The 12,145-nt window shown below is 55.6% G+C and overlaps 1 protein-coding gene across 1 annotated transcript in view; it reads left to right on the forward strand.

Moving 5' to 3' along the window:
• The window catches only part of LOC144248856 (uncharacterized), a 120,496-nt gene that overhangs the window by 19,407 nt on the left and 88,944 nt on the right, over positions 1–12,145 (forward strand).

A 12,145-nucleotide genomic window follows, 5' to 3' on the forward strand; every position in this document is an offset into this window, starting at 1 on the left:
AGTCCATCCCCTGGGCACAGCCCCCTCCGAGTGCTGCAGCGTGGGTCACTGTGCCACGGGCTCAGTCCTGCCAGGACAGGCTGCTCCAGCGGGGCCCCTCTGCCCGCGGGCTCACAGCCTCCTCTCAGGCATCGCCGAGCTCCAGCCCGGCTCCTCCAGGGGCTGCAGGGGATCTCTGCATCCCCATGGACCTGCAGGGGGATCTCTGCATCCCCATGGACCTGCAGGGGATCTCTGCATCGCCATGGACCTGCAGGGGGATCTCTGCATCCCCATGGACCTGCAGGGGATCTCCGCATCCCCATGGATCTGCAGGGGATCTCCGCATCCCCATGGACCTGCGGGGGGATCTCTGCATCCCCATGGACCTGCAGGGGGATCTCCGCAGCCCCATTGTAACATATGTTATGGAATCATTCGTGTTTATGTAAATTATACATCAAGTCAGTTGTGCTTGTAGAAAAAGATTCTTAAAGTTTTATATGACCAGTGGCTGCAGCCGGGGCTGGAGAAACCAGTTGGCAGAGAAAGAAAGACCTAATTTCTAAATGAAAAAAGGTAGCTCGGTGCAGAGATGGGCCCTTTCCGGGGACAATCCAGGAGACACCCAACGTTTAACCCCTGGTCTGCCGGGGAGCCAGGAAACCAGGCACACGGGCATCCCGCCCTTGCAGCTGCTGAGGAGGCTGCTGGGCTGTGCTTCAGCAGAGGAGATGGAATGTGGCTTACCACTCTGCCCTTCTCTAAAAACGGAGAATGGGTCAGGAGGTTTGGGCTCTGAGCACACAGCAGCCTGCCCAGGCACAGGCCGTGGTGGGACAGGGGCACAGGAGCCTTCTGTGACTGACCGTGGCTCTCTGGTTTCTCTCTGCAGACTGCCAGCTCCTCATGCCATGGAAACGGCCCCACTCGGCCTGCCAGTCTGGGAGGGCTGGAGGGCTGTGGGTATTCATTTGCTGTCAAAAATAAATTGTGGTTTTTTGTCATTGTCATCATCAGAACATTTCTTTTATCCTTTTCCAAGCTTTTGGCCCCACTTTCTCCAGGGTAATATTTTTGTGTCCTTCCTCAGCCACTTGATGGCATTTGGCAGGGGGCGTTAAGCAATGTGAAAAGTTCAACAACAGCTCCAGTTGCCAACTGCAGCAGCCCCTTCAGGAGCCCTGAGCTGCCAGCGAGGTCCAACTGTGCCTTGCAAAAGGGAGTGGTTTGCAGCGATGGGGTTGTTGCCCTGCTGCAAAAGCTGGGAGCAGATCAGAAGTGGCAAAGTGCCATTTTGGCTCCACCCCCACCCAGGTTCTTTATCTTTTCCCTCTGCTCGGTGATAGGCAGACAGGGCTGGATCCAGCGAGGTTCAAGTTCTGGGTGCTCCCTGGCATCAAAGGGATCAACTAAACTCTTGTATGCAGTGACTGCAATAGGGCTACTGAAGGAAAAAAGGGAATGTCATGAGATGGGGAATCCTTCTTGTCTCCTTTGTCACCCCAGGAGCCCTTTGGGAAGGGAAATACCCACTGGGTTTATCTGACTCCTTCCCAGCCAGCCCTTCCCTCGCTCCCGGGTCTCATTTGCTCCGCAGGATTCACCAGCTCGCTCAGCTCAGAGGAGCTCTCAGAGGAGAAAACGCTGCCTGGCGTGGGGCTGCCTGATCCTGTCTCACCTTGATTCCATTTGCCCCCTCCCTGCCCCATCTAAGAGACCGAAGGATCCCCCACAGCCCCACGGTCCTGCAGCAGATCCCGGCACGTTCCCTGCTCCGCTCCTTGGTGCCCTGGGAGGCTCCAGAGCCCTCCCTGTGTGCGGGACAGCGGCTGCAGCACCGCTGCGCCCGCGGGCGAGCAGCGCCCAGGAGCAGCTGCGCCAGCTCCGAGCCTGAAGGGAATCCTCAGCGCACACAAATGACAGCTGGCACTTCAGGGGCTGGCAGGAGAAGCTCAACCCATCTGCTCGCTGCCCTTCCCAGCCATGGCCACGCTGGTGCAATTGGAAGAGTCGCCCCTGCCCAGGAAGCTCTCAGGTCAAAGAGAGGAGCAAAAGCCACGGGTTTCTGAGGTGTTAGCTGCCACTGCCTCTGGTTTTCCTTCCAATTCCTAAGGGGTTTTGACTGGTTTTACCATTTCAACACTTTCTGTGTAGAATGCTTATTTTATGATTGGCTTTTCACAAATGTTACAATGAATATTATATGTGTAATGTTAGAAAGTTATGCTGTATTAATTCTCTTAAGTAGTGTGTTAAATAGAGTTTTAGGTAACAACATAATATTAAAATAGAAACTCTGCGATGTAGGATTTTTTTACTTGCTCAAGCAAGAGATGAGATAATCAATAAACTCTTCACACAGGGATGGCGGTGACTTGGGGCACATAGAGTTACAACCTCCTTATCAGAAAAGACAAACATTCTTCCATCTTGTCTCCATCTTTATGGAAGCACCAGGATTAAGGGAAAGAAGTTGACAAAATCCAGAAAAGTTCCTAATTTGCAAGGAATTTATGCATCATGTATGAGATACATGAATATGCAATAGGCTATTGCTTTTAAGGTTATTCCTTTGTTCACAAGGCATGCTTGTCCTGGCTTAAGTGTCCGAGAGCATCTGGACGTCTATATTTTTTTTTGCTTTTTATTGTCTTGTAATTGTCCTAACTCTAAATTTGATTAGTCTAATTGTGTTACTTTTTTTATAACCATTTTATTATTATTAAACGTTTAAAATTTTAAAAACCAAGTGATTAGCGTTTTTCACAACGTTCCAGGCTCCCGGGGACCCCCTTATCGGTATGTCCGACCCCGCAGGCTGCAGAGGGTCCCCCAGCTCCGGTGCCGCCCTTCTCCGCTCCCCAGCCCCGCCCCGCCGGTACCGGGCGATCCCCGGTGGCTCCGGGCTGACGATGCAGCGCCTGCCCCGGGCAGCCCAACCCCACCGCGGGAGGGTCCCACGCATCCCCGGCCCAGCGCCGGGGCTCTGCCGGCAGCCAGCACCGGGACCCCAAAATTCTGCTGTCCCGGGGCCACCGAGCGGGCACCCGGCCCTTGGCCCTGTCATAGATACATATTATAATATTGGCTTTTTGCAAATATTCCATTGGATTTTATATGTGTGGTGTTACAATAACTTTGTTATATAGTTTTTATTTCTGTTGTTCATTGATTACGCTCAGACATAGTAGTGCCATAGCTGATAGAAGCATGCTTGTGTTAAAATTCCTGCTTGGATGGGATAACATCCGGTGAGCACAGGATGAGGACACCTGTACAGATCTGCCAACCATCAGCACTCCACCGTCTGAAGGCAGTGTGGGCCGGGGCCAAAACTGAAGATGATGATAAAAAAGGACCAAAACCACAACCAAGGAATACACATGCCCTAAAAAGATGGAACCGAGGAGGAGCCATGCTGAACAGTTCTTGGAATATGTAAACTAGCTTGGGAAAAAGTTTACTATGCATAAGATGCTATGAATATGCAACCGGCTGGTGTAAGGGAAAAGGTATTCAAGGGGTATCTCCGGAGATAACCGTGTGCTCTTGGCTCAGTGCCGAGATGCACCCGGCCCTAACAACCTTTGCTCTATGGCCCTTGTCTCCTCTTGTCCTGTATTAAACTTTTTAAATGTTCCCAGGGCAGTGAAGGTGTTTTTCCCAGCCCCGAGCAGAGAGCTCTGCCCGGCGGCTCCCGGGAAAGGCGGCGGCGCTCGGCAGCGGCCCCGGCCCGCCCGGCCCGCGGGAATTCCCCGCAGCGGGACAAAATCCTGCCCCGAAGGAGCGCTCGGAACGCCGCCTGCGGCTCCTCCGTGCCCCGCAGGTGCCGCAGCTGCCCCGCTGCGGCAGGCGCGGCTCTGGAGCAGGGAGGCTCTGCGGGACCCCCGGGCTGTGCCCCCTCCCGGGCCGTGCCCCGGGGCTGATGCTCGGCCCGGGCTCTCTCGCTGTCCCGGCTCCCGCAGGCTCCCGGCGGGAGCGGCACCGCCCGCCCGGCGCCGCAGGGCCGAGCCCTGCCCAGCAAAGGCTCCGTGTCCACGGCCGGGCCCTGCCGGGGCTGCGGCCGCTGCCCGGCCCGGCACAACCCGCAGCGCCCGGCGCGGCTCCCTCCAGCCGGGCACTGCGGCTCCAACCAGGCGGAATATTCAGCGCACGGAATCTCTGTCAGCTCTGCTCACATTGCAAAACCAGCTGCTGCCGAGGCAATCCCAGCTCCCGCTGAAGCCTCCCACCCAAAATGCTGCCTTCAGCTCGGACACACCGGTAAGAAACCCAAGAGCAAACTGAAAGCTGATTAGAGAATCTTGCACAATCACACCCAAGAACATTTTGTTATAAAATCACAAATATTAACAGAAGCTGAGAAAGTCAACAATGTTAGAAAACAAGCTTCCAACAATGGGACTCGAAGAGCTAAGGGCATGCGTTTGAATGGAATGAGCCCCTCTCTTTCTGACATGTGAGCAATGCCATGGAATTTCCCAAACCAGAGAAATAGGGAGGCCTGGCAGCAGCAGCTTCAGACACAGACACAACAATGACACAGAACAGGGCAGGGCAAGAGGCTGACAAAACTCTAACCGTTACTTGCAATGAAATACCTTTTTTTCCAGTTCTAATCTAGCCACTATTAATATAGAGTCCAAAAGACTAAAAATACTACTACTAATAATAACTGTACCATTAATAGCAAAAATAGAGGTAATAGAAATAATAACAATTAAGAGTGGTAATAAAAATTCTACCATACTTATACCAGGTTTGCATGGCCAGGTTTTGGAAAGGGAGGAGCTCTAGGAGCAGCTTCTGTGAAAGCAGCTGCTCCTCCATGTCCCACAGAGTCAATTCCAGCCGGCTCCAGGACAGACTGGCTGCTGGACAAGGCTGGCCCAGTTAGAAATGGTGGTAATGCCTTTGGAATAAGAGATTTAAGGAAATGGGTGATCCTGGAGTTGTGACTGTGAGCAGGGAGGAGCAGGGTGAGGACCTGTGAGGGGAACAGCTCTGCACACCCCCAGGGCAGGGCAGGGCAGGAGGGGCAGGAGCTGCTCCAGCTGCTGGAGCTGATTGCCCTGAGATTCCCTGGTCAGTCCCTGGTGAGGCAGCTGGGCCCTGCAGCCTATGGAGGGCATGGAGGGCAGAGATGCACCTGCAGCGCCTGGAGGAGCCCGTGCTGGAGCAGGGGGATGCCTGAGCAGAGGCTGCGACCCCATGAGAAACCTGTGCTGGAGCAGGGACCTGGCAGGGACCTGCAAACCCCTGGAGAGGAGCCCACGCTGGAGCAGGGCCCTGCCAGGACTTGTGAGCCCATGGAGGAGCGAGCCACGCTGCAGCAGCTTGTGGAGAACTGCTGTCCGTGGGATGAACTCACCGTGGAGAAATTCATGGAGAAGTGTCTCCAGAAGGGACCCCTGGCACAGCAGGGGAATGACTCCTCTCCCCAAGCAGCAGGAGAAACAACAGGGGATGAACTGACCAGAGCCCCCATTCCCTGTCTCCCTGCACCCACTGCGGGGGGAGGTAGAGCTGGGAAGGAGGGAGGGAAGGGCAGAAGGTGTTTTTAAAGCTTGGTTTTACTTCTCACTATCCTGCCCTGATCCAGATAGCAAAAATTCCATTATTATCTCCAATTTTGAAAATGGCTTGCCCATGATGGAATTTGCTGAGTGATTTGTCCCAGTCCTTAGCTCAACCCATGAAGCCTTCATTCTGTTTTCTCCCTCCTGTCCATCTCTGGAGGGGAGTGAGAGAGCAGCTTTGGTGGGTGCCTGACATCTAGCCAGGGTGAACAGCCAACACTTCCTTTCCTTCATTCATTCTTTCTTTCCAGAGGTCACTGTGAAGGGGTTGAGTGGGGCTTTGACAGAGGGAGTGAAGGTGGTGGGGAGTGGTGGGGACAGGAGCCACAGGGACGAGGGACAGGCATCAGAGGGGCCTGGGCAGCTGGCAGGGGGCACGGCCTGTCCCCTGGCAAAGCAGCAGGGGACAGGGGGCACGGCCTGTCCCCTGGCAAAGCAGCAGGGGACAGGGGGCACGGCCTGTCCCCCTGGCCCAGCAGCAGGGGACAGGGGGCACGGCCTGTCCCCCTGGCCCAGCAGCAGGGGACAGGGGGCACGGCCTGTCCCCCTGGCCCGGCAGCAGCCCCGTGCCCTGCCCAAGGCGCTCCCAGCAGGGCCTGGGCCCCAGAGGCAGGGGGAGACCCCAGTCCCGGGGCAGCGTTTCTGCCCTGTCCCCTGTCCAGCCCACCCTGCCCCGTGTGCGCAGTGACCGCTGGCACGGGCTGCCCTGGACACTGTGACCTGCTGGGGACACTGAGAGCTGCCCCGCTGTGACACTGCCCTTGGGATTGCACAGGCACCAAACAAACCCCAGCCAGCACCACCCCTTGTCATGTCCCAGGCACCGGAGAGCATCAGAGCCAGCCCCGCTCCTGGTGATGTCCCAGGCACCAGGGCACATCCCAGCCCTGCTCCTGGTGATGTCCCAGGCACCAGAGCACATCCCAGCCCCGCTCCTGCTGATAAAGAGATTTCAGGGGCACAAAAACAGTTGCAGACTTCCCATACTTTAGGGATCCATTAAGCACAGGAATACGGCAAGGATTCATTTGTCACGTATGCATGGGAAAGGCAGAAAGATCAGAACGAGGAAGACTTATTTTACTTCCTCATTTTGGAGACCCCTCCCAAAAATGGACCCCTGACTCATTTCAGGGAACAGAACTACACATGCTTAATTGCCTTTTTGCCAATTAGCACATGAAGCGGAGCAGAGGAAGTGACGGGGATATGAATATGCATTCATATTTTGTGTATTCAGGACTTCTGTAAATAAAAAAGCTTTGTAATACCTGTGATTTTTGCAGTGTGCATTAGGGAATTATCCCACCTACTGCCCAGCTGTCTCAATAAACATACACTTTTGAACTTTAAAATCTTAGGGAGTTTTTGTCTGTCTCAGTTGGATATCAATATTAGATCGAGATTCATATTTTAGTAAATCATTGTCTTAAAGAAGTCCTAGTATGTGTATTAACATGCCTTTTCTTAATATTCTAGTAATTATTCTTGCATTGCTTCAAGATAAACTGGTATGATTCAAAGAATATCCACTGAGGTACACACAGAGCTTGGATTTTTCATAAGCAAATTGCAGTTGTAAAGTTTTTTCACTGAATTCTGCCACTTATAATCATTTTAAAAGTCAGCTATTAAAGTCAATAACAAAATTTCTAACTTCTAACAAAGGGAAAAAAGTATATGGTTTGCACTAGATAAAATATAAATGTAGAAAATGTCTCCCAACCGAGTTCCTTGCCCTTATCAAAACATCTCCCAATCAAGTTCTTTGTCCTGAACCTGGCTGGTAAAGAAAAATATTACCAGTAAACCTGGATGAAACTTTGCATAACTTAATAGTATTCAAAATACATGTGCTCTTCCTATTATTATTTATTATACAAAGAAAAAAGGGGAAAGGGGTTGGATTGAGGGTACAGCCTCCTCCCCTCTGAGTCTGTTCCCATGTTTTACAATAAATCCTACAACAGTATGATACAGCTGCCTAAAATATGGACACTGGAAACCACAGACAGCATTACAAATGATCACCTGCCTCATGGACAGTTCATAGAAGGACTTGATTTATTTACAAATTATTTCTCATGTTTGCAAACGGTTTTTCTGTTTACAGATTGTTTTCTGGGAGTTTGGTTTTTCCCCAAGGGATCAAGTGCTTAAAGGTTGTTTTTTAAAATTGGGTTTTTCTCTAAGGGTTAAATGGGCTCAGGGTTAAATAGCTTTCTGCTTTTAGAGATAAGTTCAATTTGTAACCAAGAAGAATTATGCCTGTGGCCTGAGTTCTCCCCTAACAGTTCCTGGAGGGGAATGCTGCAGCTCCAGTGTAAATTAGATGCACACTGTCCTCTGTCCCCATGTTTGCAAAGGGCCCTTGCAGATGGGTGACAGAGAACAATACACAGAATTTTATAAAGAAAAGGAGGGTGAGGTGTTCCCATGATTGACAGGGGTCTTGACCAATCAAATATCTCCCAAAACTGCAGGCACCTCACGGGCCAGAACCTGAAGGGGTGTGGAGCTCAAACCAATGAGAGCTTCCAGGCCTGGTCTTTCAAATGCCCTGTGTAAGGGGGGGCTTGGGAAATAAAATCTCTCTGTTGCCCCATGAACTCGGGAGGAGCAGTCTTTGTCTCCTGTGTTCTCGCTGCCCCACGAGACCAAAGAGATGTTCACCAGGGCCCTCCCTGTTTGTGGCCGTCCATTGCCCAGCTGAGCAGGCAGCCAGTTGTGTTTGCAGTGAGCTGCCACAGGAAGACACACAGCAGCTGGAGATTTGAATAGCAGGGCTTGGGCCAATTCTTCTTCTTTCAGAGTGCAAGAAAGACGCAAAAGCACAAGGAAACATGGCAGTGTTTCAGTGGAGTCTCTTTGTCCTGTGAAGTTCAGTAGTTGTTGGTGTTTCTGTGCTGCTGCTAATCCCTTCCATGAAAAAATCATCCCAGGAAGGAGCAACAACATCTGACACGCACCAAGTGTTGCCCCCAGTTGCTCCAGGTGCTGCTCCCAACAGCCCCTGTAGGACAGAGCACAGCCCCCAGTGCACACCAGCTTTGGCTGCCCTCTGGCAGAGAAGCCCTTTTGGGGCACAGGTTTCTGGGGCAGGAGACGGGCACTGGTGCTGCCAGGGCTCGGGGGAACTCTGCTTGGGCAGGGACTGTGCCTCACCTGCTGCTGTCAGCGCTGCCCGGGCCCCAGGGCTCAGAGCAGCATTCCTGCCCTGGCCCACACGTTCCTGGTCTGTGTCCCACGGCCGTGCTTAGGATGGCCACCATGTGGGACGTGTCCCGAGGAGGCCGTGCCAGCTTCTGTGGAGGCCCCGTGCCCTTCCCGCCGCGGCTGCGTCGGCAGCTGCGGGGGCTCCTGCTGCTCTGAGCCCGCAGAGCAGGGCAGCGTTTGCTGATGGGCTGAGCCCTTCCTAAAGATCCTGTTGGGCTGTCTGACACACCTGGGGCAAGGCATTCCTTCCACCCTGGGCCACTCTGGGGGGCTGGGGGTGGCCCCAGGGCAGGTGGCAGTGCGTGCAAGGGCCCTTGGTGACACGGTGCAGCATGGTCACCGTGGAATGGAACGGGACAGGGGATCCAAGGGCCCTTGGTGACACGGTGCAGCATGGTCACCGTGGAATGGAACGGGGCAGGGATTCCAAGGGCCCTTGGTGACACGGTGCAGCATGGTCACCGTGGAATGGAACGGGGCAGGGATTCCAAGGGCCCTTGGTGACACGCTCTGGCAGAGGTGTTGGCAGTTACAAGTTACAGTTACACTCCACAGTGCTCGGTGCACACGACGAGAGAGGACGCGAGAGAGCGGTGCTGTGAGGAGCCCTGCACAGCCACTCGTTCCTTGCTGACCCAGAGCTTTCCCAAGGTATTACTCCTGCAGGTGAGCTTGTGGCCAGACCAGAGCACTTGGTGACCCCTGGCCTTCCAGAGGCATCTCTTCTGCAGCTGCCCTCGAGGGCAGACTGTGGCATTTGCACCATCCTTGACAGGAGTCTCCTGTCCTTGTGGCTGGAGCCCCAAGAGCAGAGTGCAGGACTTGCTGTCCTGTAGCCTTGCCAAGACTTCACTCTTGCAGGTGCCCTCAAGGCACGACTGCAGCACTTGCTGACTTGGACCTTTTCCTTTTCACCTTCTGCAAGCAGCCATGAATCCAGGCAGTGTCGTAGAGCACAGACCTGCGAGCGTGCCCAAGCTGGCCCGGGGGAAGGAGGAGAAAGAAGGCCCTGGAGCTGCCCCAGCACAGCAGCCTGAAGAGCTGGAGCAGTTCCAGCCACGGCAGAAGGGTGAGTGGCAGAGCTGGGCCACAGGGCTGGTGCCTGCAGCTAGCTTGGCCCCATGCCATGCCATGCCATGCCATGCCATGCCATGCCATGCCATGCCATGCCATGCCATGCCATGCCATCCCCTGGGGCCATGCCCATGGACAGGATGGAATAGGGGCCGGGCAGACACCCCACAGCCGTGCTCCATGCCCTGGGCCGTCACGGGGCTGTCCCTGCCTGGGCAGCGCAGGGCTGGGCTGTGTTCTCCGGCCTCTCCCGCAGCCCCTCAGCTCGGGCTGCGCTCGCTCTTTGCCAGGTGCAGCCGTGCAGCACACACGAGAGCAGGAACGCACCCGGGGCCGCTTCCGCAGAACAGCGCAGGTACCTGCAGCCATCCCCACCTGGGCTGGGCCTGCTGGCACTGCTCAGCCCAGCACTGTGCTCGGAGCACTCCATGCAACATCCCGGGCTTCTTGCCCTTCTGCTGCAGATGGTTTGCAAATTCATGAAGAGGATTCGGGAGGAAGAGAGCAGCGCCATGGGCACCGTGCTCAGAGCGTACTCTCCCATCTTCAAAACCAAGACCAGCGCTGCCCTGCTGGATATGCTTGTGGAGGAGGGTCCTTCCAGCCCAAAGCAAGTAAGCAGCCTGTGGCCTGGCTATTCTTCTCCCAGCAATTGCTTGGCCTCCCAAGCCACACCTGCTGCTCCCTGGGAGCCTTTGAGGCCATGGCAGTGTGGAGGCAAGGGAAGCACTTCTCTGGGGCAGCTGGGCACATTCCTTCCTCCGGCAGCTTTCCAAGTCTCCCCTTCCTTCTCCAGGTGCCCGCCATGGTGAGGTACATCCACCAGTGGCTCGTGGCCAATGAGTTTCCTGAGTACAATCTGTACAGGCCCCTTCTGGATCTGACAGAGGCACAGCCCTCTGACGTGGTGATGGCTCTCCTGCGTGTGGCCCCATTGTGTGACAGGTATGGGGCCCACCTGCCCAGAGGGCTCAGGGCTCAGCAGCCCTTCCCCCTGTGCAGCCTGTCCCAGGTGTCTGACACAGAGAATTCCAGGGCCCTCTGGCTGCTCCCTCTGCCAGCCCTGGCCCCTGCCAGCCCCCCAGCGTGCTGCCATGCTTTCCCCCTGCCCCTCAGGGGCCAGTGCCCACAGGGCTGGGCTGCCTGCGTGCTGCCAGTGAGGGGCAGTGGGCAGAGGCAGGGCTGGCAGAGCAGCTCAGCTCCCCGCTGCCGCCCAGGCCACGCTGCTGTGTCCCAGACTCCTCTGAGACAGAGCTCTGACCCCACAGAGCTGCTCTGGCCATGTGGAAGAACATCATGTGCTCGCTGAGGACTGCAGAGCCGGCCATGCTCGTGCTCCTCGATGTGCTGGGGAGCTGGCCAGAGCACAGCACGTGCACCTGCGATGGGGACCACGCGGCTGTCCTTGCCCTGGCTGTGAGTTTCTGCCTTTGCTGGCCCCAAGGCCACCTCTCCAGCAGCTCTCCATCCTCCCTTGCCCACGGCGTTTCCCTGCCTCAGGCGCTGGGCTGAAACCTGGCCTCGGGGCAGCTCCAGGGCCACCAGGCCCGGTGCTCCCCCTGTGTCTCTCCGGGCATCTCCCTCCCGTGCTCGGGCCCTGCCACACGGACACCTCGGCACTGAGCGCTGTCTCAGGCTGCTCTGTTCTTTGCAGGCAACCGTGGTGATGTGGAAGCTCCTCCAGCTGCCCTGTGTGCCACATGTAGTCACCGTGCATTTCCCCGGCCTCTTTGTGCATCTGCTCTTCCAAGTGCTCTTCAGCACTCTGGATGTGCCAGAGGAGGTCGATACGTTCTGGAAGGGATGCCAGCAGCAACACGGCCTTGCCACCAGCCCCAGCAGGTGCTCCATGCCAGTCCTCCTGTCCCTGCCATGTGCCCAGGGCAGGGCCAGTGCTCCCAGTGTAACCTCAGCTTTGCTCTGTGCACAGCTTTGCAGAGCAGACCCTCAAGGCCCTGCTCTGCCAACTTCACTATGAGGATGTGGTGGTGGCCATGGAAGACAAGCGTGGCTGGGACACACTGCTGTATGCTGACACCCACCACTGTGCTGTGGGCGTGCTGGCCAGGTGAGACCCCCTGCTCCCCAGCTGTCCCCAGCATGTGTGCCCTGTGCCCGAGGTGCCCCACACAGTCCCCATGGCCGTGGGCCAGAAGGCCTTGTCACCAAGGGACGGCCAAGGAGGCTGCAAAAGGCTGGGAGAGGAGCGTGCCCAAGAGCAGCAACCTCCCAGAGGGCTCAGCTGCCCTTTGCAGGGTGGTGGAGAAAGGCCAGAGCTCTGTGAGGCAGTCCTG

Source organism: Lonchura striata, chromosome 36, assembly GCF_050655825.1.
Source record: "Lonchura striata isolate lonStrDom1 chromosome 36, ASM5065582v1, whole genome shotgun sequence".
In the NCBI taxonomy this organism is placed as follows: Eukaryota; Metazoa; Chordata; class Aves; order Passeriformes; family Estrildidae; genus Lonchura; species Lonchura striata.